The sequence below is a fragment of the Sycon ciliatum genome, chromosome 1 (assembly GCF_964019385.1).
Source record: "Sycon ciliatum chromosome 1, ocSycCili1.1, whole genome shotgun sequence".
NCBI lineage: Eukaryota > Metazoa > Porifera > Calcarea > Leucosolenida > Sycettidae > Sycon > Sycon ciliatum.
In genome coordinates, this window is record NC_088643.1 from 77,080,703 (window position 1) to 77,106,791 (window position 26,089).

At 46.4% G+C, this 26,089-nt stretch overlaps 4 long non-coding RNA genes across 4 annotated transcripts; 2 read left to right on the forward strand and 2 right to left on the reverse strand.

Annotated features, from left to right (window-relative positions):
* The first annotated feature begins 391 nt into the window (after positions 1–391).
* On the forward strand, positions 392–3,466 carry LOC135807112 (uncharacterized). Its single transcript, XR_010551467.1, has 2 exons — positions 392–702; positions 2,740–3,466. It is a non-coding gene; the product is annotated as an uncharacterized LOC135807112 (long non-coding RNA).
* Positions 3,467–4,660: 1,194 nt separating this feature from the next.
* LOC135807113 (uncharacterized) lies at positions 4,661–7,448 on the reverse strand. Its single transcript, XR_010551468.1, has 2 exons — positions 6,998–7,448; positions 4,661–5,132 (listed from the first exon to the last, which is right to left on the reverse strand). It is a non-coding gene; the product is annotated as an uncharacterized LOC135807113 (long non-coding RNA).
* Positions 7,449–7,596: 148 nt separating this feature from the next.
* On the forward strand, positions 7,597–14,657 carry LOC135807114 (uncharacterized). The gene is made up of 2 exons (XR_010551469.1): positions 7,597–7,842; positions 14,077–14,657. It is a non-coding gene; the product is annotated as an uncharacterized LOC135807114 (long non-coding RNA).
* A 1,705-nt stretch (positions 14,658–16,362) lies between these two features.
* Positions 16,363–21,220, reverse strand: LOC135805582 (uncharacterized). Its single transcript, XR_010551159.1, has 2 exons — positions 20,723–21,220; positions 16,363–17,318 (listed from the first exon to the last, which is right to left on the reverse strand). It is a non-coding gene; the product is annotated as an uncharacterized LOC135805582 (long non-coding RNA).
* Positions 21,221–26,089: the final 4,869 nt, after the last annotated feature.

Genomic DNA, 26,089 nt, shown 5'->3' on the forward strand with positions numbered 1-26,089 from the left:
GCTCGCACAATGCGCTCCATTCTGATTTTCACCCACGTTCTGGCGGAACGTGGGTGAGCCTCCATACACGGTAAGTCGTGAAACAGAAAACGTCTGTACGTGGGTCACTGAGTATCACGTGGTACACCCACGTAAAGTACCCACGGATTACGTGGGACTAAACCTCCCTAATATACCTCGCGAAAGACGGAGGTATATTATGCTCGGCAGGCCGCGAAAGAGAGCCCGTTACCTGGACCCCTACTCGCGTGGGTAGAGCGAAACTGAGCACCCTGGGATGCGAGCAGCTTTTTAGTACTCCCGGGTCCAAAATCTCACCACCAGGCCGGGATGATCAAAACGTCTGCCGGGTCTGCAGCCTACAAACGTGGATCTGCCGACACTGTGCTGTCGACGACATGTCCGGCAAGGCACCTCCTTGCGTGAAAGCAAGGAACGCTTTTTTTTTAGAAAGGAAGCTTCTTCTCCAAAATTTAAAATTTTTGAAAATTATTCCTTCTGAAAATATCATCGCGTTCTTGACCTCGAAGCTGACTGCTGAATGCGATTAGGAAAGAAGATTCCTGAAGATACACCAGACTGATTCTGGCAAGCCGTCTGTCGTCTAGATATGCAGTTGTTCGTCATGCATGGTCAGCAATCTTCCTCGTTCGTCCTTTCGTTTTCCTGACCACGATGATGACAAGCAGCTCTCATGCTCAGGTTAGTGCTGTACTTGTATGTCTGGGCACACAACACATCTGAGATTCACCCACTGACGTTATCGAACTGAAGAATGCAGCAAGGGTTCCTCGGATTCTCTTGATTTCGGAACAAATTTCCTTCACTTTCACCCTCTCAGTCTCTTCCCCATGCCCTCCATGCATGCACAATGCAGCTTGCATTTCAATTGCTGTTTTTTATACTTTGGCAGTGCCTCTGCTACACTTTCATATAGAGTGAGGTCCTGTAAATAGGATCGAACATTGTTGGTGGTGGTGTGTGTGTGGGGGGGGGGGGGGGGGGGTACGTTTGCAGCCAGGATGTAGGAATGACACTTCTGCACAGCAGGTGGCAATAGTCAAAACTGGTCACTCTACAAATCCCATACCTGCCAACCTTTGCAAACCTGAGATCCAATGACATACCTAGGCATGAAAATGTATACAAAAGAAGCTCGCGGTGAGGCATGGAACTAGTGCACTTTTGGGTGCCTATTACCGCCCTCGATATCGGGACGGTCCCGGCCAAATCGGGATGGTTGTCAGGTATGAAATCCCAACCGAGAAAACCATTTAATTAAAAGATAAACTCGGCCAGGACATAGCGACTTTCTCTTTGCCGGGGGGGGGGGGGGGGGAGGGTCATCGTCCGCAATATTGGTAGAGTTACGGTTACATTGTATATGTAGATACATGTGCATCAGGGATTCATAGCACCGTGGGGAGACGACATGAGACCTAAGTACCCAAAATGTTGTGAGTTGTGACCCCGGATGGGGTAGTTCTACGTGATCTGTGTTTCTATAGACCTTATTCGATAACGTGATTTTTGGACTCGCCTCCAGGGATTTGTTGTAAGCTGGGGCACGCGTACGTGAAACGAGTGGCAAGAAAGGCCCAGTTCGTACAAGGGAGTAGTAAAATACCGGTATTTTTCTACTCCTATGTTCCCACGCCGAGTCCACTGTGCACTGAGTGCAGGTCTCTTGCCGCTCCCTGGTTCCCGGGACCCTGGTTCACGTGATTGTGACGTTTATTGAATAAGGTCTACATGTATATGCGGGCATGCATAAATCAACCCTTCCACAAGGACGGCTCAAACAGGCAGCCAAGGAGTGAAAATTTCGCTCCTGGGGCTAGGAGTGAAACGAAGGCCTCAATTTGCCAGATGAACCTTCTCCATCGAAACGAACGAAGGTGTCGAATAATTCTTTTACCAGTTCACAGTTGCCGTTCACGCGCACTCCCCGGGGTGGGGGGGGGGGGGGGGGGGGCTACTATGCACTTGTAGTGATACTTACCGTAAGCCAAGTGGAACACGACTAGTTGACTGCACAGACTACAGTACAGTATACATGCACATGTATACAGTGAAGATCAGTGCGTGCATGCCTGCCATAATCGTATGTTGACCTTCGTTCGAATTGAAAAGAGAGGGTCGTTTCGAAAAAGAAAAAAAGCTCGATGGAAGTATGATGCTGCTGACAATTCAAGACTCACTGAAGTCGCCTTTCTGGAATGGATCATGCACTCTAGGTTCATCCAATTGGATATGGACTCAAATCATTGTTACACCATTATTGTTTGGTTAGTTATTGTACATCCCATAGCATGTACAATCAACCTTGTGAATAATCTACCTCGGGTTTACAAAACAACTCGCAAATAACGACACAATCTTCAGATCTAGTGAACATTTGATTGCATACTTCCAACCTCACGAGTAACAACAATGCGAATAGCGACACTTTTCTCATTCACAATCGAGGGTCAGTATTCCCCAGGTTGACTGCAATTGTCAATCAAACAGGAGGGGCGAAAGTCGACCACGGCTGAAAAGGCATAAAGAAAAATTAATGTATATCATGAGCTAGATGGCTGAAGGAGGAAGTAGGTTTTCTGAGAAAGCAAGAAACAGAGGTGAATGAAGCACCAGGTCTGTCCATGCAGTGGATAGAATTATTGCATTGAAAGACAGGCTCTTTACATCAGCTTGCTACTATTATACCTACATTTGCTTTCTGCCTTTTTCATGCAGGATTCTGAAAGCTGGAGCAGCTCTGCTTACCTCGACCACTGAACTTACAACTAACTTCCAACCAAGTACAAGGCAATATTATGATGAATCAAGCACGCTTGCCATCATGTCGTCATTGCAAAGTACATCGACAACATAGATTTGGTGCCGACTATGTATGATGTAGAGTGTGCTCTATGTATCTATACTACTGATTGGCCTACATTGTACTTATGTGGGCTGAGAGTAATCGATTGTGCTATATGGCAGTTTACTTGTATGTCATAGATGTTAACATTGCACACAGCTTCTGAAATGCTTTCTGTTGCACTGGCCTACTGCGGCCCACTGCAAATAGATTGTAGTGGCATGGGCCATGCCATAATTATAGTAGTATACCGGTACTACACCAACAATTTCACTGGTGCACTGTACTTACTGGTACGAGTAGATCTACATCATGCACAGCCTTGTCACTGCTTTTCTCATTTTTTTATTAATTTACTGTACTGTACACATTTTGGCACAGCTCTTCCACAAAGAGTTACTTGTATTTTCTTCTGCATACCTACTGTATACAGTGACCTGACTGGTAACATCTATGGCTGTGAAATCACAAATTTCTGGGTTGACAGCCTCGAACCTATACGATTTGTTTCTAAGAACGTGCTATAAGAAATTTTCTATTGAAGTATTCTACTGTAGCTCGCAGGACATGGAGTGCAATTACGTAAAGTTTGGAACACCACTCTTCTGTGATTTGGATGTCAAATTATGAAATTCAGTGTGTGAGGTAAACCCATGCATGGCATACACTGCTATAGTATGACTCGGGGTAAAGTGTTCCAACGCATACTCTTTATAGTGAATAGTTGTGTGACCAACGTTGTTGCTGCTGGATAAATAGTACATATTCTGAGATAACTGAAGCTACACAGCCATCTAATGTTCAGACATGCATCGAAGGGGCCGTAACGAGATCTGCAAGGCATGATTCTATACCTGTATTTGATGCTCTCTAGCCTAGGACATTCACCTGCCTCATTTTCTCTGTGCTGCATTGATGAGTCCATTAGTAACTAAAGGACGAAACAGCATGCTGTCTGCAGATTGGTAATTGTGTAAAGACAGACGTGTATGTAGTGGTAAAGCTCAGATACATGTGCAACATAACAATCCCGGTGTTTGACAACAGCACAAACCTACACCGCAATTCTTAATTTTGGGCTGTGGTGTTCTTAGTATTCCAGGTTGGATGTTCTGTAGGCTTCCATGTTCTTGGGCGCACGACTTTACTGTGCCGAAGAATATTTTCAGCCAATGAACCCAGAGCTTGGTGGCAGATGAGTGCCATGGAACAGCCTTTTGCATGTGGCTTTCACTACATGCACATGTATAACGTTCAATTGATGCGGAAAAATCAGACGAGGACTTTTGCAGTTATGAGCAAGGTCCCCACGAATGGTCATGTCACTTCACAGAATACATGAACTGATAGAGTAGACCTCGGTCCCCTCAGAGAACGCTTGGGGAAGTCGGGTTCAACCATAGATTTATACTTAACAGAGAACGCTTGGGGAAGTAGGTTTCAACCATAGATTTATACTTAATATTCTTTACAACAAGGATCGATGTGTTCCTTCGGATGCCCTTTATCGACTTTCACACACTTCTCCTCTCTCCTTTCGTCATAAGCACCATCTCTGTACACTGGTTCATAAAATATTACTGGGGACATGTCCAAAACCATACTAAGTACTTGAGCTGCTCATGAGCCCCACAATTATCAGGCCCGCCGGTCTGGTTGGTCAGGTTATCACCAGACCAACTTGTTGGCCACCAACAAACGTTTCCTACCGTGGAGGACGTGTGTACCCGCCATGAAACTACCGGACCAATCAAAAACTGCTTCCGGCGGTACTGATTATAGTACAGGTTTAAGTTAAAAAGCGGCTCCATTTTGTCATACATTAAACCAACTCTGTCATTGCTATGCTACTCAAAAAGAGTAGTGATGTTTATTCACAAATGAATCACAATGCTATCAGAGAAATTCGATATTCTCCAATTTTAGGGGCACTGCAATACTATCCAAAATTAATGCTGCATGGTCATTGTTATGAAGCAGTCACCTCAGTACAGCAATTAAACAGGCTGATTATGTGAACGAGATTCACGGCAAATCTTCTTCCATCAGTGCTGTTCAGTCTTGAGTGGTCCACTGAGACAGGAAAACAACCTGTTCGGTCCTTCCATACGAGAAACAGAAATTGAACATGTTCCAGGGTGGAGGTGGCGAGTATCGGCAATGTAATGCACCTTTAGGCCAACATGACCATCATTCCGACATGGATTTTCAAACACCTTCGCTCGTGAGAGTGCCTCAGAGTGGTATTCATCAACAGATGGCAATCCTGTAAAACACATGAAAAGACATAGCAGCAACAGAAAGAAACCTAATGTTATAGAAACGAATTCGAAAAACAAAGTCTACTATTATTCTAATACAGTGAACCAAGGTACAACCACACTCCAGGAGGCAAGCAAAAGAGCATATAATCCGAAGGTTGCGATGCCTGTATGTATTGTATTTATGTATTTACGGATTCTCCACAGGCTAAATCGAGGGAGTCTTTGTCATGCCACACTGGATACAACATGCTACCAGAATCACTTTCCCCAGAATTGATGATCTTTTCTTAGGGTGTTATATAAGACACATCTGTAGCCACTTCATCTTGCTCACGAAATCATACACCACCACACAAACGGGTCCTTCGGCTATTATACTTTGGGTGGTACATGGTGATGTATGATATTGATAATCTATTGATACCATATTCAAGTCTGACTCTCACCGTGAGATCCTGGCAACAATATTACCTGGTACACGACATATTCAGACACTGACATAAGCATCTTTTTGGAACAACAGGTGTGCCTATCTGCTAGTGTAATGTGACACACATGCAGAACACATGCAGAATCAGTCATAGCTAATTTTACCCCCTCACTGTTGTATGCGCAGACTCCACTTCGCAGTGTCAAGTACTCTTCTTTCGGTGGGCTACTCCACTAAGGCGCTTGTCTAAAAGGACTCACATTCATCCTGCAAACCAACACGACTTGCATAGTTTTCACTGTCGGCCAAAGTGCGTGCATTGCACACATTGAGATTCACTCCCTCCGCACAGGCCAGTACAGAGCTGCCCACCAATTGAGTCTGTTTTGCGTACTCAGACTTCTGATTTTCCGTATCTTGCAGTGTTTTGCGTACTGCCGTGTACATTGCATGCAAACTTGCACTGTAATGTTTTTTGACACGCACATGCATGTCGGTGGCTGCATTTGGTAGTGTAAAACATGTGTGACTTGCACTCACGACATTATTATTTTTGTGCTACATGTACATGTTGTTGTGGTACGGCATGCACTCGCTTTGGTACAAGACTATTCATCACTCAGCTTACACTTGCAATGCTTCTACACAGCTGATTGATCCTCTCCGATTTTCTATACCATTTGCTCAATTTCTGTAGTGCGCACAAGGAGTGATTTTCCGTACAAATACAGAAAATATGGAGGGCTGGTACTTGGTAGCACTGCTAGTATGGTAGTACCAGGCTAAGCTGGCTGGAAGATCAAATACTTCTTTGGTTCTTTCAGTCATTTTCACGACATATGTTTTCTTTATCATGATCCCCGGGGTGTGACATTCTTATGAATGCAGAAACTCAGTCTTTCTAACCGAGTCTCACGTGCAATGTGAATTTGTTCTTCTTTTCTTCACAATGCCATGTATCGATTCATCGCTTCTTCCCACCCGAGATCCTATGCAACAGCGATTTAAAGATTGGCTTTATCAAATAGTTAATTCAGAGAGAGAGGATCAGTTGTGGATGCTGTGACAGCATAGAGTGTAGATTGGTGTAAACATCATTGCCCAGCAGAACCGTATTCACAGGGATCTGCGTTTAGCATATGGAAGCTATTTTTTTAGAATTTGTACACGTCCAATAAGCCTGAAGAGAAGAACACCTAACTTAGACTGTCCTAACGTTATCGAACGCACTGCCAAAGTAAAAACAACATTTGAAATGCAAACTCGATTGTGCATGCATGGAGGGCATGGGGAAGAGACTGAGAGGGTGAAAGTGAAGGAAATTTGTTCCGAAATCAAGAGAATCCGAGGAACCCTTGCTGCATTCTTCAGTTCGATAACGTCAGTGGGTGAATCTCAGATGTGTTGTGTGCCCAGACATACAAGTACAGCACTAACCTGAGCATGAGAGCTGCTTGTCATCATCGTGGTCAGGAAAACGAAAGGACGAACGAGGAAGATTGCTGACCATGCATGACGAACAACTGCATATCTAGACGACAGACGGCTTGCCAGAATCAGTCTGGTGTATCTTCAGGAATCTTCTTTCCTAATCGCATTCAGCAGTCAGCTTCGAGGTCAAGAACGCGATGATATTTTCAGAAGGAATAATTTTCAAAAATTTTAAATTTTGGAGAAGAAGCTTCCTTTCTAAAAAAAAAGCGTTCCTTGCTTTCACGCAAGGAGGTGCCTTGCCGGACATGTCGTCGACAGCACAGTGTCGGCAGATCCACGTTTGTAGGCTGCAGACCCGGCAGACGTTTTGATCATCCCGGCCTGGTGGTGAGATTTTGGACCCGGGAGTACTAAAAAGCTGCTCGCATCCCAGGGTGCTCAGTTTCGCTCTACCCACGCGAGTAGGGGTCCAGGTAACGGGCTCTCTTTCGCGGCCTGCCGAGCATAATATACCTCAAAGACGAGCAGCGGGGCAGCGGAGCCGCAGTGGAACCCGGCCCTGCATGGTTCACACGCCTGACCTGGCATGCTGCCTTGCGTGAAAGGAACATTTTTCCGAAAGCAAGCTTCTTCTCCAAAATTCGAAATTTCCTTCCAAAAATGCCGTCGTCCTTGACCTCGAAGCTGAATGTTGCTAGGATAGAAAATTAGCGAAGATGTAGCCGACCCATTCTGGCAAGCCGTGTGCCCTCTGGATATGCAGTTGTTCGCCATGGTCAACAATCTTCTTCTCCTTCGTTCGTACTTTCACTTTCCTGACCACGAATACAAGCGGTACCCATGCTCAGGTTAGTGTTTATTTGTCTGTCTATGCACATACATGTAATACAATGTACAGTTCGTGCTGCAGGCACTGGCCGATCATGGAAATAGAGGAAGCAGCCAGCTTTCTTTGAATTCTCGTGCTTTCAACGAAAATATGTACACACTTTCCTTGGCTGCTTTTTCCCACCGCCACCATGCATGCACTGCTTTTCAAATTCGTGTTTGCTTTGGCAGTGGTTTCATAGGTATCCTTCAGCCTTCCCTGGCATTCAAAATTCAGAATAGTTTCCACCCAGGTGCTAGTACCTCTGTTCTGCTTAGCACATTGTAGTAAAATTATTTGCAACTGTCCACCACTGCACTCTTGGCTCACAATCACCACACCATAGCGAGGAAGTTTGTTCTTGGATAGATGTCTGGAGGATGTAGAGCATCTATCCAAGAACGAACTTCCTCGCTATGGTGTGGTAAATGTGGGCCAAGAGCGCAGTGAGGAGAGGTGAACAGTTTCAAATTATTTAGCCACATCCGATCCTTTCTCCGATAATTATGGACATGTTTTACTATACCGGTATATTGAATGGCCACTCATGCGTGTTATGAACTGCTATATTAGGTGCCTTATGACTCTTGTGTCACACTGTATGTTGCTATGCATGCTGTGTACACGCTCACCCATATGCGCGCGCCTCTGCTTTATGTGTACACCTCTCATGCTGTGCATGTGTCCACGTGCGTAGCTGCACTCCTTTCTCAGATTGCATGCCCGTCTTTCTGTACTTCAGTAGTTGAGTCGATCCTTTAGTTCAGTGTGCTTCAGTCTGGTTCTGATAACTTACTTCTAACTTCTATGTCTCTTCCAATTCTCTTGTAAATAATTCATTCCCTAATCCGAAGTGTTGCGATAGTGCTGGCTGGTCGAACGTGGGTTCCACTACAACTGGTGCCGAAACCCGGGACGTGTGTGTTGTATTGACGAGTGCAAACCCTGCCACGCCAGCGAGATGTCGCTCAAGTTTGACAACTTCCTCCAGCCGTTCCGTGGGAACGGGGACGATTTCGGACGTTTTTGGGATAAGTTTCTGGTGCTTGCAAACATACAAGGTTGGGACACGGACGACAAGAAAGTGAAGAATTTTCCGTTGTTCCTGACGGATGACGCGTTTCTTGTATTTTCACGGATGCCGGCAAGCGATCAGAAAGACAAAGATAAAGTCTTGGCGAAAATGGGACTGTCGTTCACTCTGACGAAGGCGCAGGCGTACGCCAGATTCACCTCACGGACGATGCGCGTGGATGAGTCCCCCGACGCCTACGTTGCCGATTTGCAGCGACTGAGTACTATGGCGGGGCACAAGGCTGATGACGACAAGGACCCGATGATCATAGAGCAGCTGATCAAGGGACTGCCGGTAGAGTTTGCCCGAGAGCTAAGACTTACGATGGCGGGCAAAGAGTTGAGTGTGACGGGTTGCCTGGACGTGGTACGGGCGTTGAAGGCTGCGACCTCGGACCACTTGACACGAGTGCGTGGCGATGTTGTTGTGGCAGCTGCCACCACGGATGAGCAGGCGTGTTTCAACTGTGGCGGAGTTGGCCACATGGCGCGGCAGTGCCCGAAAGCGAAGAAATCTGGTCGCAAGAGTGGTGCTGGTAAAGGAACGCGCGGCGAGCGTACTGGCCCTCGAACCTGTTACTTCTGTGACAAGCCAGGTCACATGAAGAGTGACTGTCCGGAGCGTAAAGCCTGGCAAGAGCGGAAATCGTCTGGAGCAGCAACGGCTGCAGACAGTGGCTCCCTGGCGAGGGGTGCGTGTTTGTGCACTGTAGCCGAGGCTACTAGAGCTTCACTGCCCAGAATCTACGTTGACGTGCGAGGCGTGGTAGGCAGCGAATGGGCACGTGCTAGAGCAGCAGTGGACACTTGTGCAAGTTACACAATGGTTACGGTCGAGTTCCTCAAACTTCACAAGATTCCGTTCACTGCTCAGCCACGTGTGTCTGTTGTATCCGTGGATAGCAGCAAGGTGAAGATCAGAGGAGCAGTTGATGTGGAACTGCAGCGCCAAGGGGATGGTGAACCGGTTAGTCTGCCAAGAGTGCGTGTGAATGCCTGCGTTGTCGACTCATTGACGGCTGTGGCAGCAGACCTCCTCCTCGGTGCTGACGTTATAGCTGGTGTTGGTGGCGTTCGACTCAGTTATGGCCAGGACGGCGAGGTCAATGGCGTGTGCTTTGGTCCTCAGCCTAGAGATACCGGTGCAGCCGCTACTGCTGCAGCTGACGTTGAGAGCACACTCCGTCATGTGGACGTCACAGAGGACGATCGTGGTGTGACCCTGAAGGCCGAAGACGGAGAGCTCCGGTGGGACAACGACAAGCAGCATTGGACGTTGCACTGGCAGTGGCGTGATGGGCAAGCTCCTACATCTCCGATCGGCTCAGGGATCGGACAGTACGCGAGGCACAACCTGTCAGACAAGCAAGAGTCGCAGTTCTGTGACGAGATGGACGCCTGGGTCGAGAATGGCTACCTGATCGAGTACGACGAGGCTACGTACGGTCCTCCGGCGGCCATCATTCCGCTGCTCGCCAAGGACCAAGCCCACAAGGAGTCGACCCCAGTTCGTCCTTGTCTTGATTACCGTGGCTTGAATGCGGTGATTAAGTCGAACCCAGGCACTGATGCCCCAGCATGCGGTGAGAAGATCCGCAAGTGGCGACAGGTTGCAGACAGCCAGTTTGAACTTGTCGACATACGTAAGGCGTACTTGCAGGTACGAGTCGACCCATCCCTCTTGCGCTACCAAGTCGTGGTGTGGCGTGGGAAGCTGTACGCCATGTCACGGATGGGTTTTGGTCTATCGATTGCACCAAAATTCATGGACATCATTGTTCGGTGGGTGACGCGACGATGGCCTGATGTGGACAACTACGTTGATGACGTCCTCACGCCAGCGGAGAAGCGCAAGGCCGTCGCTGCAGAGCTAGCACGGTATGGCTTGCCGACAAAGCCACCAGAGCATCTACCCGAGGCGCGAGTGCTTGGCCTGAAGCTATCGACGACTGCTGATGGTACCATCATGTGGGCTCGCCGCGATGGAGTCGACCTCAGCTTCCGCCAACCGCTGACGAAGCGTGGTGTATTCCAATGGACGGGCCGGCTCACAAGCCACTATCCAGTGTGCGCATGGCTTCGCCCAGCCTGCTCAATGTTGAAGCGGCTATCAAGTGCAGTGGACAGATGGGACACGCCGGTTCCACCTAGCGTTCTTCAGTGTGCTGACGAAGTTGCTGAGCAGCTGTCCGCGCAAGACCCCGTCCGTGGTGTGTGGCATGCATCAGCCGAGTCCGATGGAGATTGGGCTGTGTTCTGCGATGCCTCGGATCTGGCAGTCGGTGTGGTCCTCCAGCTGAACGGCCAAGTCATCGAAGACGGTACATGGCTGCGGGACACAGCCGATAAGAAGCACATCAATGTGGCGGAGCTAGATGCTGCCGTGCGTGGACTGTCGCTTGCAGCGCAATGGCACCTGCAGACGGTACCTGATGCAGAAAGCGGCTCATGTGCTTATAAGCCCGGCTTTTATCCGCGACTTTATGATACAGTAGAATGCCGATAATCCGAACAATCACTTTTTCGAAATGCCAGTTTCCATTGAATTGAAGGGACGAAAATGAGCTTCTGCTCATTTTCGCCAACCCCAAGCACCATTCAAGCGGTGCACAAGATAGTTTGCAACAGGTTGGAGCAACAATGTATCACCGTGGATTCATATTGAGGAGCTAGAGTGTGTCTAGTTCCTGTGAAGAGAATGTGAGAAATGATGGAAACGTGAAGGAATGTGCAAGTCTTAGATGGATGTGTGACTGCTCCGTTATCCGAATTTTTCCCCATCCGAACCCCCTGGAGAAAGCGTGCGCCCGAGGGGTGCGGATAATCTACACTTTGCTGTAACAGTTATGTACAATGCGTGCCGATGCACATTGGACAACGTTGCAAATGTAGAATTGTAGGTGGACTGTGGTTCACATTAGACGATCGGAGTAGCCCCACCAAACGAAGAGAGCTCAATATCACAAGGTAGAGCTTGCATGTACAATCGAAAAAGAGTACATATACCATTAGCTGATGTTGACTTGTTAGTGTGCGTTACGAAGTCTGAAGAAAATGTTGAACGATCTCGGCTGGGATGACGGCTACACCTTAGCTCAGTGATTAGAGCATCGCTGGCCTCAAGCGAAGGTCCCTGGTTCGAATCCTGGTGGTGACAGTCAATTTTTCTTCAGACCTTTCCCGTTTGTGCCTTTCCCTCTAACCAGTGAATATTACTGTTAGCTTCGTACTTTGAGTGATTATCACTTACAGTTACATATACAATGTACTTGATAATTTCTTAGCGCATGAAAATCGGAGTCAGTACCACAATATTCCTCCCTCACTATTTGAGTCTAGATACTTTGAATGTGGAACAGGGTCCAGGACAGGATCGTCTGCTCTATCCGAATTATGGCCTGGTTGCAATTTGTCTATTCACCAGCAGGTACATCGCACCAGGGAGTCATAGCACCTACACTGTAGGGAGACTACACAATACTTTATAGAATTTTGGGTCAGGATTTGGAGGTTTTCCGTGATCTGTGCAACCCGCGATCACGGCATTGACCTACTGACCCTGAGAACGGCCCAGGTTAGCAATACCATGTACGAGCGTGTATAGATCTGCCCAATGGTGCCCCAAGGGTGGCTGAAACAGGAACCCCTGGGTTGAACCCCATGTCATTTAGCTTTACAGTCGCCTGTGTCGTCTCCCTAGATGCTACAACTCCCTGCGTTGCACCCAGTAAATGCAGCACATCAAGTATACAGCCATGTAGTGTTGGTTGTCACCTGTTCTGATCGTGTGATATCACTAACAATCTTCTACGGTCCATTCATTTTTAACCTGGCACGTTAGGGGCCGTCCATAATTATCTATCTTTAACAGATTGAGTATCTTTAACACGAAACGAGAAAAAAATCGTTCATGGGCGGGTGGGTCAAGAAGGGTTTCGTAATGAAAAATATTGATAGCTGAAACACTAGTCCATTCCAGCTATTTTTCGTGGAGGGGTGAGTAGGTGGGGGTGGGGGACGGTCACAAGTTGCTCATAACTAAACTTTTCATTTCGTGAAAATTATCGATAATGCCGGGTCCATAATTGTCGATCTTTTACACGAAGAGAAAAAGTTTCGTTTGTTGGTGGGTCAAGGGGAGTTTCGTTTCGAAAAAATATTGATATTACGGACATCAATCGGGGGGGGGGGGGGGGGGTGGGGGTGGGGGTGGAGGAGGGTCCTTCTTTCATTTCGTGAAAATTATCGATAATGCTGGATAGCTCCTTTAGTCTATGCAATAAAATAGTTGTTTTCTTCACACAGTACCGTAAAGTTTAAACAATATCCGGCCATGTTTGTACCGAACATTTTTTCGAAAGGTAATTTCTCAAATGTTGCCTTGAGTACATTCTCAGCAACATAGCGGGCCAGTTTCAAATAATTGGACTGCAAACTTGCATCGCTGGTTGTTGCAGCTCCATCACAGGTCCTATCACGGGAAATTGAGTCCAGCTTGGGTGCAGTAGCATGCAAGTACCTGATGATATTGTTGCAATGGATCATAGTGAGGGCGTAGCAGTACTTGTGCACTGATAGTTGGTAATGGAATGAGTACATAACCAAGAGTGGGCAACTCGATGATCCCTCTGCCCACGGCAGAAAGTTTCATCACTTCGGTTTTTGTGGGCCATTGGGCTCATTAATACCATCATGCGTAGCCAGAGATCAAAACTTGTACATCACAGCTACGGCAGTTGAAGCAGAACAATGAACTGTGAATCCATGCCTACTGAACCTGATGAAACACTCTATCTACATGGCACATGTAGAAATATATACGCGCTTGCTCATAACCATTGGATTTCGAAGCCGATCGTACCTTATGTTAGTAGTTGCACATTCTTAGCAGTTATGTAGTTTGATAATAACGTTACAATAGGTTATTAATACTGGTGGAAACGTTATGCTGGTTGCATATTTGGTACCCGGTGTGCCATGACCAGGCATGCTAATTCATCGGATATTAGCAAGTTTGCCTGCCTGCTGGGTGTTGTATCTTAGCTTCACTGTACTACAAATACGATAGGCTTAGTTTTCCTAAATTGCTTCTTTATAACATCCAGTTTGTTTTGCTGCAATCTTTTCATGTGTTTTGCAGGATTGTAGCCAAGGGTGAATACCATTATCATGAGCGAAGGTCTCTGAGAACTCATGTCTGAAGGCTGGTCATGTTGGCCCAACGATGACTTTCATTGCCTGTATCCGCCACCTTCATACTGGAATGAACTGGAACATGTTCACTCTCTGTTTCTCATGTGGAAGGACGGAACAGATTGTTTGTCTGTCTCTGTGGATCACCGAAGGCTGAGCAGTACAGTTGGAAGAATATTGGATCTCACGAAGTGACTGAATCTGAAGCGGCTGACATGCATCTGCACAGCGCTTTCTTTCTGAGATTTGCTTCAAGGCAGGTTATTGTGTACAATTTTGTCCACAGTATTCCTATATTTGCCAAACGTATTTCTCTGATAGTATTGTGACTACACACGCGCAATGATCTCTCCGTCATCAGTCTTTCGCAATGATGTGGCTCACTGACGACAGCATGCATAGCCATAGATCAAATGAGCAGCTAAGGTAGTTGAAGCAGAAGAATGGATCAATGCATCCTGAACCTGGTGTACTGCCTTTATGCACCCTCAGTAGTATTTGTAACGTGTTAACTATGAAGTATCAACATTGCTTCTCTTCTATGTGGGTGGTGTGAGTGAATGTCAGATGGTCTGTACCGCCATGGCCGATGGTGTTCACTGGAAGATGTTGGGTTGGACCATTGTGCCCTCTTGCAATATGCTGTTGCAGCCTGAAGGCAATGAAAAAGTTCGAATGCTGATCTGCTTTCAAGCGTAGAATGTTACATTATGTGCATTACATATTTGCATAATTATGTTTTGTACTGGAGTGTGAATGTGCGGCAAGTGCATGCACATGTAAGTATATCGCACTGCAAACAGCCTAAGAGTTCACATGGTGTGTGATAAGTACACTTTTGGAAAGTGCGTGCACAGTCGAATCATGTAATGTTAAAACAGCCTTCGTGCTCCTCCCTGAATGGCTGCACAAGTAGAAATCTCCATCTTCCTTTGCTTCTTTTTGCTTGAGCTGGCATGGTGGTCGTAGAGTTGGAAATTGTCAAGTATGATAACAATCATTGTTTGGTCTGGAGACAAGAATGCATTTGGATAATTGTCCCAGGACTGCATGGCTTCCCAAACTGAATGTTGAATGCCATAGATGATTATTGTTCGGTTCAAGAAAGGACTCGTGGGTCTGTCTGGCTATTGTGAGCTCTCGCTAGTCCATTTCCATAGCACTTGCTCTGGATTCACTCGCTGGAATATTCTCCAGTATAGAACAAGAAGTTTAAAAAACCTACTGGTGATATTAGTATGTTATACTAGTTTCTCCGCACTGTACCGCAGCTTTTGTTATCACACACATGCGGGTTATATAGTTTATCTACAATCCAGCATGATGTTCTTCCAAGAACGCCCCCGACCTAGGCCGTCGGAACGACGTTCTTTGGTGTGCAACATCACTTATAGTTCTAAATCTTAGAATTACCGGTAAGCGCAGGATTTTAGTGATCACGGTTCCAAATGCATGTCATTGCACTCCACCTTTGGGACTTGTTAAACATGTCATTGCACTCCACCTTTGGGATTTATTAAGAGCTGCATGCATGCCAAAGCTTGTCATAAAAGAAGAGCAGACTTAAATAGGCATCTTGCATGCATGATTTCTAACATGTAACATCCCTGCCGAAGAGCGTTCTTCCATACTACAGTAGAGTCGAGCGTCCAAGAACGTTGTGTCCAAGAGGTTAGCCTGGGGTGTTCTTATTTTTCAGCCATCCGGCTGCGCTCTTATAGCATGTTCTTAGAAACAATCATGTTAGGATCATAATTATGTATCCCGAAAGCTACCGGAAAACCAACACCGCCATTCTTTTAAACTTAAGGCGGTGGTGTTCTTAGCATTTCAGGCTGGACATTCTTGGGCAACACGTTCTTCGGCGCCTGACTCTACTGTAGTACTGTACATGAAATACAGCTGCTACAACTGTAGTAATATAGAATGCTGATTATCCGAATGATTGATTGTCCGAACTGCTCAGGCTGCATGGCAGCAGGCTGTCATCAACATGCATCCCATGATAATTTCGAGGAGCTGGAGTGTGTGCCAAAAAGAATGAGAAATGAAAGTATGCATGAGGAAATGAGTATGTTTTAGATGAGTGTTTTCCCACGCCCTTATCCGAACATACATGCACTCGATCGCCATAACCCCTGGCACACAGCACACAGCTTCAGAACCTGAGAGAGTATGATATGGGTATGTCACAAGTACTCCCAGGTCCCGAAGCTTTCGTCTCAACAAAGGATCATAATCGACGACTTGTAATGAACTACATTTTGGTGGTATTATACCGTACTTGTTTACGAATGAGTTTAAAGCATGAGAACTATCCACAGCAGACATTCTCACTGTTCGGAGTTGCCAAAAAAGTGGTGCATGTACAAATCAGGGATGGGTACAATACAGTGTACCAACATCTGAGGTGAGTCTATCAGGAAAGTGAATGTCGTCCACTCTATAAAATGGGGTCCCTCAAGAAAGATGGGATTTTGCAGACTTGGACGTTTCCAGCCAGGTGACTGTATATACAGTGATCTAAGTTATGCAAAGCTTGACATGAATGATTGGCTGGACACGTCGAAGAGAAGGAAGAGAGAAGCAGACCAACCTTACACCAGCTGAGTGTAGCGGCCCAAAACAACAAACTAATTCTGTGTGGCCTTAGAGGAGCTGGGCAAGATGTGTACAGTGAATTAAACAATACAGTAAAAGTGGGAGAAGAAGTGACAAGACTGAGTATGATACACTGTGCCAGCACAGTGCACATACTAGTGCAACTGTTGGTGTAGTTACAGTTAGCCCACACAAGCAGGTCACTCGATTGTAGATACACAGAGCGCATTCTACATCATACAAAACATGTTGAGCTAGGCAGCAGTGGCTGGCATTTACCGACATGCACCAATGCCAATGCGCGGCTTGAGCAAATATTACAAGCCTCAGAACACCCATACGCCATTTTAGAGACAGAACAAGGCGATGAGTAAGCACCAAAGGATTATATGAATAGCGGCCAGGCAATAATTCAGGCCACTGCTGCTAATCAAGGACTAGTTACTAGTGCTAGTATGTTGTCAGTGTACCCTGAAACGATGCAATCACAGCGAACGTGATACATGCACATCATGTTGCCTGGTTCTTGGTTAAAAGTTGTATCCTCAATGCTTGAGGTTTGTGGGGTCCCTCCAGCTTCTCAGAGTCCTGCACAAAAAAGATAAAAGCAAGTGCAGGTAGAATAATAGTAAGCTCACATAAAACCTCTTCGTCTTGCTAACAAATTTCGTGATTAAATCCCCAGCATGGGAACGAGGCTACAGGAAAAAAAAGTTCAACCATAATAATGCAAAAAGGCAACTTTAGCTAATCATATTTTTGGCAGCAACACTATACTGTTTGTATAGGAGAGTTGGCTTGGTGTATTCATGCCAAATGAACTCCATATAGTATTGTATTACTGTACTTCATCATTTTACTTGAGCATTCATTCCCAGTAGCCCTAATGTCTTCTAACAGAGTGCGCAAGGTACTGCATATTCGGCGCATATTTTATTTTCGGCTATTATCGGCCTGCGCATTTGTAATTCGGAAAGTGGTGGACATCACGCAACTGAATTGTAAATAAAAGGGGGTTTGTCAACTGACAACCGCATACTTTTTCGACATCACAAATAAAATAATTTTGCGTCCAGCGCATGCGCCAGGAGCGAATAGCAACTGAATAGAGCGGTTGTCATTTATTTACTAGAGGAAACGCAAAAGGTAACAAGATTACGTAACCAAAGGTGAGAAGGCACTGAACGAACTGTCAACCTACGAATACAACCTCAGTGCAACAACGTGCTCTTTCTGCTTACACAAGCAGAAAGAGAAAGAGCATGTTGTTGCACTGAGGTTGTATTCGTAGGTTGACACTTCGTTCAGTGCCTTCTCCCCTTTTATTTACTGGGCATTTGTAGCCTAAAATTTGTTTTGCAAGGTTCAATGTGACAGTGTATACAGGCATCAGCAGTACAGGCTGAAATTTCAATGTGGCCGAGATGTGTTTTTGCCCTGGGGAGGCTGCAATTTAAAAGCGTCGAAAATTTGCATACTTTACAACACAGTACTGAGCATGCGGTGAGCTGATGACGAAATGAATTGGAGGTGCTAATAATGCTAAGGGATTCGGTGGTGCATCAAAGGGGTCAGCACCAAGGAATGGGATAGATTTGTGCCCAGTTCGGGTATGTATATTGGGTATAGAACGGAAATTATTGGCTAAGCCTCGGGCGACTCCTACCAGTATTGCCACCAATGGCCCATGGCTACTGATCTCTGTGATAGAAATGAGACGTCAGGGCCGGAGGAAGGAGTTTTGGAGTGGTCCGGCCAACCTTTGAGGGGGGTCCGGGGGACCTCCCCCGGAGAAATATTTAAAATTTACGTGAAATAGAGCGAATTTGGGCACCTCTTTAAAGGCTCCAGAAAATGCAGGAAATTATAGTAAAAGAACACAAACACAACTTTTTTTTATCCATATCATTAAAGCCATACAGTGCCGGTCATGGAGTCCTGAGCTACTTCGAAGCACATCACACGTCGGCAGTACAGTCGAGCCATGTACCTCTGGATTTTTTTACACCGGTTTTGCACGAATCACATGGACCATCCAGCTGGGAAAGTGGTCCGGCCATGGCCGGACCAGCCTGACCGGTTCCGCCGGCCCTGGACGTGTATGTGAAACCAAAATATGGCTTTTCAAGATGTACTGTAAGACATTCTGTTATAACGAGTCGCAAATTTAACGATTGTCCAAAATTCATAGGTTAACGAGAAGATATGTTAACAATCTTGCAGTATTCTGCCATATCCACACACAGCATATATGAAGCAGTACGGCCTCAACGGATCTATTATAACGAAGAAATGTCATCCGTTAAAACGTTAGATTTGCTTCCTCGTTTAAATATATAATATATACTGTAAGACATGATTGTATATTATAAAATCATGTCTTACAGTATGTGCATTTTGTGAAGATCTGATGTAAGTCATTAGGGACACCTTGTTGGGTCTTGCCAACATTCAATTATTATGATGTTCATATCTATGCAATAACGTTAATGGAATTATCAGCAAGAATCAATAACCCCAAGAGTATGCAGCTTTACACATGGAGTCTGCCACAGCACGTTTACCAAAGTACATGAACCTAGACACGAGCTGAGGAATCAGCTGAGCTGCTGCATCATTTATGATCTGCTATAGTTTCCAGTCTCCATGGAGGTTTTTCTTGGAAACGTCGAATCTACAGTATTAGGTGTGAAACTGTTGTACTAAACCGCAGGAGATAGAATCTATTCAGCTCGGACAACATTTCACTACGTACGGAAGGAAGTACGCCGATCAAAGCTTGCTACACTCCCGTTTAGTCAACTTAACGGCCCAAATAATGCTTGGGTCATGAACTCATCGCTGTTGGTCTTTCGAGGGTGCCTGACAATGGTTGTTAATGCACAGCACCAGCCGGGCCAAATGACAAGATCAGAGACATAGATCTTCCTAGTTCAATTGCTGAAACGTGACTTGTGCAAATGTTACGTAGCAAAAGGAACTGTACTATGGCACTACACGCCATCCACAATAATCAAAAATGCCCACTTGACAAAACAGAATTTCATCAACGGAGCCCCTGGATTTTCTCTTCTGTACATATGCATTATGGAGTCATAGCATAAGGGAGACGGCACGGTAGACTTTCAGCCTAAATCATAACGAGGGCCAGCTGGGCAGCTCAAAAGAGAGCTCTATGCACTATCGGCAGAGTGGTATACATGAATAGAGAGTGACCACCCAGTGCATGAAGCTTTTCGTGTCACCCTAGAAAATTTCAAAAATTAATAATGTGGGTTCAACCCTGGGCTGCCAGTGACAGTTGCCCTAACTGCCTTAGGGGCAAGTGCGATATGGTGGTGGTGGTGGTGGTGGTGGTGGTGGTGGTGGTGGTGGTGGTGGTGGTGGTGGTGGTGGTGGTGGTGTTGTTGTTGTTGTTTTCTTTATTTGAATTCGCTAAAACCAAACGGACAGAACTGTCCAGTGACAAGGGAGCGAATGGTGGTGGTGGTGGTGGTGGTGGTGGTGGTGGTGGTGGTGGTGGTGGTGGTTGTGGTGGTGGTCACAGTGGTGGTGGTGGTGGTGGTCACAGTGGTGGTGGTGGTGGCCACAGTGGTGGTGGTGGTGGTGGTGGTGGTGGTGGTGGTGGTGGTGGTGGTGGTGGTGGTGGTGGTGGTGGTGGTGGTGGTGGTGGTCACAGTGGTGGTGGTGGTGGTGGTCACAGTGGTGGTGGTGGTGGTCACGGTGCTGCTGCTGCTGGTAGTGGTGGCGGCGGTGGTAGTTGCGGTGGTGGGAGCATTCTGCACTGCAGGGCATTAAAGCAAACTCGATTGTGCATGCATGGTGGCGGTGGGAAAGAGGGGCCAAGGAAAGTGTGTACATATTTTTGTTGAAAGCACGAGAATTCAAAGAAAGCTGGCTGCTTCCTCTATTTCCATGATCGGCCAGTGCCTGCAGCACGAACAGTACATTGTATTACATGTATGTGCATAGACAGACAAATAAACACTAACCTGAGCATGGGTACCGCTTGTATTCGTGGTCAGGAAAGTGAAAGTACGAACGAAGGAGAAGAAGATTGTTGACCATGGCGAACAACTGCATATCCAGAGGGCACACGGCTTGCCAGAATGGGTCGGCTACATCTTCGCTAATTTTCTATCCTAACAACATTCAGCTTCGAGGTCAAGGACGACGGCATTTTTGGAAAGAAATTTCGAATTTTGGAGAAGAAGCTTGCTTTCGGAAAAAATGTTCCTTTCACGCAAGGCAGCATGCCAGGTCAGGCGTTTGAACCAAGTGAACTGTGTCGGCAGATCGACGTTTACGTTCCAGGCCGACAGTTTTTTGACCAAGCCGTGAATCGCCCTCGCTCTGACTCCCCCGGCTACGAAGGAGTAATTTTACAACTCTTCAGGCCAGCAACAGGTCTCTGATGCAGAGCTGCAAGTGACGGATATCGGTCATTTGCAGCCACTAATAAGAGCCTCCTGGTCGTTGCAATCTGATACATAATATACCTCGTGAATCGCCCTCGCTCTGACTTGCCCGGCTACGAAGGAGTAATTTTACAACTCTTCAGGCCAGCTACAGGTCTCTGATGCAGAGCTGCAAGTGACGGATATCGGTCATTTGCAGCCACTACTTAGGGTGCGTTCTTAAATTCTCTAGCTTCTAGGAGAAGAAGAAAAGAGAAGTCGAAGAAACTGGGATTCTTCAAGAACGGGTCTCGAAGAATTCGGAGATATTTTGCAGATGTCAAGCAAAATGAAGCGCCAAAGGGGCCGCGATCTTGAGTGCCACGAATATAGTATGCGCTGTGCGTATGCGAAAAGGGAAATGCGTACACTCATGATCAACACGTGGCTTTTAGCCTAGTTCGCATGCGCTGATCCCAAACCGCGGGAATCTCCAAGTTTCAACCACCTCTGAAGCTTGGAGAGCTTTGGAGAGCCTCCTAAAATTCGGAGAGGATATAAGAACAGCTCTCGAACTTTTCGGAGAGTCTCCAACTTTTCCGAGAGGATTTAAGAACGCACCCTTAGTACTTATAATGGTCGTCGCAATCTGATACAATCATAATATACCTCGAGCATAATATACCTCACTCCGGATCTCTCCTGCACAATCTGCAGATACCCCGCGCCCACGGCGGAATTTTTTGTTTACGTCACCTTTTTTCAGAGAAACGCGGATTTTGCCGCAGAGCAGGGTGAGAGCACGTGCTGGGCACCGACCTTGTAGTGTAAAGCCCAGCCAAGTGCACGAGGGAAAACTCTCCAAAAGGCTCGCAGCGCGTGCGTCGTCGAAAAGATTACGTCAACAAAAAATTCCGCCATGGGCCAACCCATCCGCGAGTTGTACACTCTTGTTTATCTACTCTTGATAATATACCTCCAGAGTGAGCGTGATCGTTTGGTCGAATCCGGAGTAGGTGTACTTGGAGTGGAATCCGACCACACCGGCCCCCACACCGGGATCGCGGGAGTGGCTGGAGTGGAAATGGACTTTGCCGTTTTTGGACAGCTTTCACAGAATCTTTGTACGATATGCGTACATTTTGCGTACTACACCCTTGTTTTGTTCGATTGGGCCAGCGTTGCTCGGACCACACCGCCTGCTCGCACTCAATCCAGATTCGCCAATCGATGACACCCCTAATAAACACATGGTGCGTCGTGCATTATGCCCTAGTGCGTAGCCCTAAGTCGTGCACCGTAGCCCGCCGGCCTGCGGCCCTTGGGCTACGGTGCACGACCGAGGCCTACGCACTAGGGCATAAATCAGCCATAGCCATAATGCCCTCCGTACCATGTGCTATTATAATTATACGTAATGCACATGTACTGTTACTCTGTCTGTGAAAGCGTGCCTGTCGGTCTCAGATCAGCTTGCATGCTGGATAAACTTGAATTAGTAACGTTTAGTTTGCCTTTTAGTTTTCTCCAAACGCTGTCGGCTCCAGGACTCCTTTCACTCACTCCTGAGACCTGGAGCTTCTCGAAAGAGTTCTGCGAGCTTCGTACAGTCCCACTCTACTCCTGTCCTCAATCTTGACCGACATGCGCGCGCTTCTTGCATGCGTTGGTAGTTGTTTACTAGTAGTCCTTGCTACTCTTTGGTTCGTTTCGCTTGAGAAACCATCGCACCAATATCGTCCACGTGTGGGACAGCATCGACGGAGCAACCTGTCCGGGCAAATATACCCTGTTCACGTGCTCATCAGGCCTGATACAAAGGGGAACATTACAGAAGCGGAATTACGGATTGTGGCCCGAGAGACGACGAGCACACTAAATCGGGCAACGGTTACCAGGCCACGCAAGACATCACCTCCAGCATCAGGCAAGGCGAGCCAGGGTGTTGATCCTGTAGGAGATAATGATATTCTGTACTTTGTGAAAGCATGCAAGCGTTTCTTCTCAACTGACCAGTTGCTGGATGGCATTCCTAAGCGATTACAGCGCATAGAGCCATTCGATCAACCTGGAGATGTGTCTTTCCAGAAAGAAGCTGAGCACTGGTTTCATGCTGCCAGCTGTGGTACTACCTGGATCAACCTTGGGAAAGTCTTGAAAGAGGAGGACTATATGAACATTAAGTGGATGACATTCGTTGACGATGATACGTTCGTCATTCGGGATAATGTGCCAAAGTACTTTTCGACGTTGTATTCCTCTAAGCCGCAGTTTCTTACCCTGTGCCCTGCTCAGAAACTACATTGGTATCCCAGAAAAACTGCTCGGTCCTCATTGATGACAGTAGGTTCAACAGCAGCTGGAGTTGTCTATAGCAAAGGTTTGATGGACCGTGTGCGTGCGGACCAGCAGAGCTTGTTCAGCCATCCCGATGTCTATAAGCATTGTCGCCGTGCAAAGTATGGCGATGATGTGGCCATTAGTTTGCTTGCTAGAGTCGACTACAACCTGAGTCTACTGGATCGGCCTGATCTACAAGGTTATGATGTACACAACCTTAATTCATCCAAAGATGCAATGCCACTAACCATGCACACTCAACAACGGATAAATTCTGCAAAAATAACACACTTAATAGCGCTGGCTGCTAAGTACTATGCTGGTGAGAAAGGCCATTAGGCTAGCCCTGAACATTCAGGTAGCAGTCGTGTTGTCCATTGCTGTTGGCTGTGCCTCTTCTCTTCTTCCGCCTTTACTGTTTCCTCCTTTCATGACATCAAGTGACATTATATTTATTACAACAATGATCTCAAGACTCTGTGGAAACACGGGCCAATATTATAGAGAGTGGGTGATTGGCGAAAAATAAAAGTAAAGCGGGATTCACAGAAGCTTTTTTGCAATGCGACACGTGATGCGACGCGATCTGCGACAGACGCGTGCGATGCGAACTCGCGAAATACCATTCACAGAAGAAGTCAGTGATGCGACAACATCTTGCTGATTTGGCTACGTCACCATGATATTCGCGCGGTTTGATACAAGTAGAAAGTATTAGGCGTGTACCAACTCACTGACGTCATCGATGACGTCATAGCGATTTAACCCTAAAAACCGGGGGGTTTTAACCCTATTTTTTTTGATTTACGGCAAATTTTTGCGATTTACGGCAAATTTTTGCGATTTAACCTAAAATCGGAGCGTTTTACACATGACGTCATCGATGACGTAATGTGATTTAACCCTAAAACCTGGGCGTTTTAACCCTAAATTGTGCGATTTAACCCTAAATCTGTACGTTTAACCCTAAAAATCGGGGCATATTAACCCTAATAAACCCTGTAACCCTATCACCATGACGATAACCCTAACCCTAGGGCTATCACCATGGCGATAACCCTAATATTCCTGACGATGATAACCCTAACCCTATCAACATGACGATAACCCTAACCCTAGGGCTATCACCATGACGATAACCCTAATATTCCTGATAACCCTAACCCTAGGGCTATCACCATGACGATAACCCTAATATTCCGGATGATGATAACCCTAATAACAAGAGTACATGAAAACCAGAGTGTGCAGCTCCGATGGGTTGCTGTCACGGCGAAATTCCGTGATTACATCATTTTAGTGATGTAGTGCGTACAAGCAGGATTCAAGCAGGTCTCTTTCTGCACAACTGCAGCTCAGTTGTACGCACTACGCCATTTCCCGCCTCAGATCTGGGCCAAATATGATGTAATCACGGAATTTCGCCGTGACAGACACCCATAGCAGAAAAGGCCCCAAGCTGCACACTCTGGTTTTCATGTACTCTTGCTAATAATCCTGGTAACCCTATCACCATGGCGATAACCCTAATATTTCTGATAACACCTAACCCTATCACCATGGCGATAACCCTAATAATCCTGATAACCATAACCCTAATATTCCTGATAACCCTAATATTCCTGACGATGATAACCCTAACCCTATCAACATGACGATAACCCTAACCCTAGGGCTATCACCATGGCGATAACCCTAATATTTCTGATAACCCTAACACCATGGCCATAACCCTAGGGCTATCACCATGGCAATAACCCTAATATTTCTGATAAGACCATGACCATAACCCTATAACCCTAACCCTATCACCATGACGATAACCCTAACCCTAGGGCTATCACCATGACGATAACCCTAATATTTCGAGAGATGATAACCCTAGTAGCCCTCATAACCAGGGAGTCGTAAAATACCGGGAGGCGACACGCCACACATTTCACGATCCGAGGATTGCCGCACTCGACCCGCGAAATTTGAAGCGTGATTGAAACGTCGTCGTCATCTTCTTTTTCTCAATTGTTTTTGCTATATGCTTCGAGGCTATTCTGGATCTCCAGAGCGAAAGCTGGTTGTTTCTGATACGTACCACGCATTACCTTAGATTGAGCCGTGGCTTTTAATTTTTTTTGGAAGTTCACTGCTTTGGAGACGACGGAATGTCAAGGTAAGTTATTCACGAAATGTACTCAAATTTGAATTGAGTCAATGCGAATGACACCCTGTTTTCGGAATAGTTCTCCACTAAACACACCATGCCCATGGCCCCTTCATGTTGTCCAAGTTCCATTCTAGGTTTGTGTGAAGTTTCGAGATGAAGTTCGACGATGTACTCACCTCTCCATGGAAGGGAAAAAAAAGTAGCATATCAAACAGAATCCATGCAGTATTTGATGCCACTATCCTCATTCTTCTGCATTCAAAGTGTTTCACATCTATATGGCCCATGAACTGCAAACAATATTTGTCATTTCTTAACTGTTCATAGCTGTTCATAACTGTTCTGAACACATTGCCTTCAGGAAACGTAAGGCCGAGTCGCCTCACCGACTGAGCAAAGTTCTCTGCGACGAAAGTCACACTATCGGCGAATGCACTCAAGGTGAATACCCGTCAATATCC